General features: G+C 40.6%; 1 protein-coding gene across 1 annotated transcript in view; it reads right to left on the reverse strand.

Moving 5' to 3' along the window:
- Positions 1-3,858, reverse strand: part of CCDC14 (coiled-coil domain containing 14) — a gene marked incomplete at its 5' end in the record, with an annotated part of 56,748 nt that overhangs the window by 41,485 nt on the left and 11,405 nt on the right. The gene's annotated exons all lie outside the window — the stretch shown is intronic.

Raw genomic sequence — 3,858 nt, forward strand, 5'->3', positions numbered from 1 at the left:
CTAAGTGCTTCTGTTTCAAATACAATGTTAAGCAGAATTTGTTGAGATATGATTCATTTATGCTTGTCACTGAAATCATCTTTTTAAATTCTTTCCTCCATGTTTAACTAGCTATCTGCTCTTAAGACATAAACATTTTAAATTACATGATTAATACATGGATTTATGTTTGTAAAAATCTCAGAGTATGCAGAAATAATTCAGGAAATAGTGAATGCCGAAACCGGTTTGGCTCAGTGGATAGAGCGTCAGCGTGCGGGCTGAAAGGTCCCAGGTTCGATTCCGGACAAAGGCATGTACCTCGGTTGTAGGCACATCCCCAGTGGGGGGTGTGCAGGAGGCAGCTGATTGATGTATCTCTCTCATCGATGTTTCTAACTCTCTATCTCTCTCCCTTCCTCTCTGTGAAAAATCAATAAAATATATTTTAAAAAAAAAAGAAGAGGAAGAAGAAGAAAAAGGTAAAGATACTAGTTATGAACACGAAGTATGCATCTATCAACAAGTGAATCTAAGAATCAAGTGAATAAATAATCTGATGAACAGAATGAACTGGTGATTATAATAGAATCAGGGACATAGAAAGGGAATGGACTGCCTATTCTTGGCGGGGATGCGGGAAGAGACTGGACAAAAATCGTGCACGTATGGATGAGGACAATGGGTAGGGAGCGAAGGCGGAGGGTGGGGTGGGAACTGGGAGGAGAGGAGTTATGGGGGGAAAAAAGAGGAACAAATGTAATAATCTGAACAATAAAGATTTAAATTAAAAATATATATATAATGTAAACCATATGTGCAATTTAAAGTTTTCCAGTAGTTATATTAAAAAAGCAAAAATAGGTAACATTAATTTTCATGTTTTATTCAAATCAGTATATCCAAAATATTACCATTTCAACATGCAATTAATTTTAAAAGTTATTTTATTTTTTTGTATTAAATCTTTTAAAACTGGTGTGTATTTTATACAAAGCACACCTCAATCTGGATGCTAAATTTTCATCAGAAATACTTGCTCTGTATTTTGTTTTAATAACATTTTCAGTTGAAAAAGTAGGTTCATGTACTCATGTTATTCCAAACATACTTAAATGTTTCTAATAACTGGATCAAATAACAGTTCCCAGGTTTAAATTAAAATTAAAAAACATTTTTAATTAAAATTAAAAAACTTCATGATTCAGCTCCTTTTTGTACTAGCCATACTTCAAACACTCAATGGTTAGTGACTACCACCCTGACCAGTGCAGGTCAAGATAATGTGAGGCTAAATATGACTGGCCTCCAACATGAGTTAGTACAATGATGGCAAACCTATGACACGCGTGTCAGAGGTGACACACGAACTCATTTTTTTGGTTGATTTTTCTTTGTTAAATGGCATTTAAATATATAAAATAAATATCAAAAATATAAGTCTTTGTTTTACTATAGTTGGAAATATCAAAAAATTTCTATATGTGACACGGCACCAGAGTTATTTAGGGTTTTTCAAAATGCTGACACGCCGAGCTCAAAAGGTTCGCCATCACTGGGTTAGTAGGTTGTTTCCTCTGACTCAAGGGCCATATGGAACATCAACCTCTAGTCCTATGCATGCTCTCATCTCATTTGCTCAGCCTCTTTGCCTAGATCCTGATCTGTTAATATCTAGGACTATTGCTGTAGATGATTTTCTAAAGTTCACCCCTTGCCTGAGCTGAATCTCAGCATGCATTGCTGTGCTAACACTGAGCTGGCCCACCTGAGCAGCGGAACTAGCTAGTCCCATTCTTGTCCATCTGAATTCCCATTATGGACATCATCTTTATTTTGGGGCTATCTTGTTCTATATGTCTCCAAGAGACAACATAAGCAAAACTTGCTTATTCTAAGCTGTTTGCTGAATTATTACACTTAATTAAGTCAGCAAGTTAACTGTGAGGGTATAAAATATCCTTGCCTACATTCATCGTCAATTGGTAACAGGCTCTCTCTCCTTGCATATCTACCCAACTTGGAATTCTACCTTCTTATGTACCATGTATACTAACAGTGCAACTCAACAAGTTGAGCTACCGAATCTACTACGATATATAAATACATAACAATTTAAAAATAGTAAGTATAGCCGAAACCGGTTTGGCTCAGTGGATAGAGCGTTGGCCTGCGGACTGAAAGGTCCCAGGTTCGATTCCGGTCAGGGGCATGTACCTGGGTTGCGGGCACATCCCCAGTGGGAGATTTGCAGGAGGCAGCTGATCGATGTTTCTCTCTCATTGATGTTTCTGACTATCTCTCTCCTTTCCTCTCTGTAAAAAATCAATAAAATATATTTTTTAAAAAAATAGTAAGTATATACTTAATGTAACTCAACCAATATTATCTATGAAAACAAGTGGCAAGGAGAACAAAGGTAACTCTACATACCTCCCAAATACCATTCTGAGTTTTAATCTTTTCTCCTACAAAACTCAGTCACTTATCTACTTTACTTCCTGGGAACATGATGATAAACAAAGTAACTACTTAGCAATTAGATGCTGAATAGAGAAAGGGAAGCATAAGCACACACACACCAACATATTATTAAAATGGAAGACCAATTCCATAATCCTGATAATTTATTAAACCCTAAGAATTAAGTATTATATTTAAATAAAAAAGTAAAAAAAGGAGAAACCAAGATGGTGGCATAGGTAAACACCTGAAATTGCAGCCTCGCACAACCACTTCAAAAATACAACTAAAAGACAAAACAGACATCACCCAGAACCACAGGAAAGCTGGCTGAGTGGAAATGCTACAACTAGAAGGAAAGGGAAAATCACACTGAGACTCAGAGGAGGTGCAGAAGTAAAGTGCAGAGCTCCAGAGGCTCGAGCGCGCGCGTGGAAAGGGCTGGCAATGGAGGACGCTGGTGTCTTTTGCAATTGGGAGGGAGGCACAAGTTTCTGATGGCCCTGACCCCAGTTCCAGAAGAGTCTCTGGGGATCCAGACTCATATGGGGAGAAACTGGACTGTCTGGCAGTGGGCGGAACTTGAGGGCGGCTTTCTCTCAGAGGTGCTTGCAGTGATTACCACGGGACACTGAGACACGGGGCCTCTAGGGGCAGGACTGAGGATCAACCATAGCTGTTTGCTCCGCCCTGTTGATTCCCTGAGACACCCCCACCCCAAGCTGTGTGCAGAGGCTTTTGCATATGAATGGGCTGGCCCTTTGAGATCTAAAATTACCTAACAAACTGCAGCTGGGTCAGAAAGACCCAGAACATCCTAAGGAAGGCCCAAGGCCCCACAGCAGCTTGCACTGCTTCACAGCTGGGCCTCATCTGGGCACCTCCAAAACCCAAACAAGGAAGAGGAATCTGCAGATCTCTCCATAGTTCCTGCTGGGTAGCCTCAGGCAGAGGCTAAATTAGCACCTCCTTAGAGATCCAAGAGCCTGTGTACCCACTGGTCAGAGTGGGACCATCCAAATTACAACTCCTCAGATCCATAAGGGACACACTCAAGGGGCAGACTCAGTGAGCACCAAAGCCCCATTGAAGCAAGTCTTGCCCCAGAGGGGTGTCTCCAGCACAGAAGTTCTCCCACTGCAGACACAGCTGATTCTCACAGCCAATTGGCCTGGAGGTCAATTCCTCATAGTGATAACTACAACAATCAAGGCTTAACTACAACAAGACTGTGCACAAAGACCACAAGGGGGTGCACCAAGAGTATCCCCCTCAGGTAATTGGGGAGGCTGAACCACTGGGCCCTAGAGGACATTCAGCACAGAGAACCACTTTATCAACACAGGGAAGCATAAAAAATGTGGAGACTAAGAAAAAGGACAGAGATGACAGAAATGGAAGAAAGCAAACTACTGG

Source organism: Myotis davidii, unplaced genomic scaffold (assembly GCF_000327345.1).
Source record: "Myotis davidii unplaced genomic scaffold, ASM32734v1 scaffold745, whole genome shotgun sequence".
NCBI classification, from domain to species: domain Eukaryota; kingdom Metazoa; phylum Chordata; class Mammalia; order Chiroptera; family Vespertilionidae; genus Myotis; species Myotis davidii.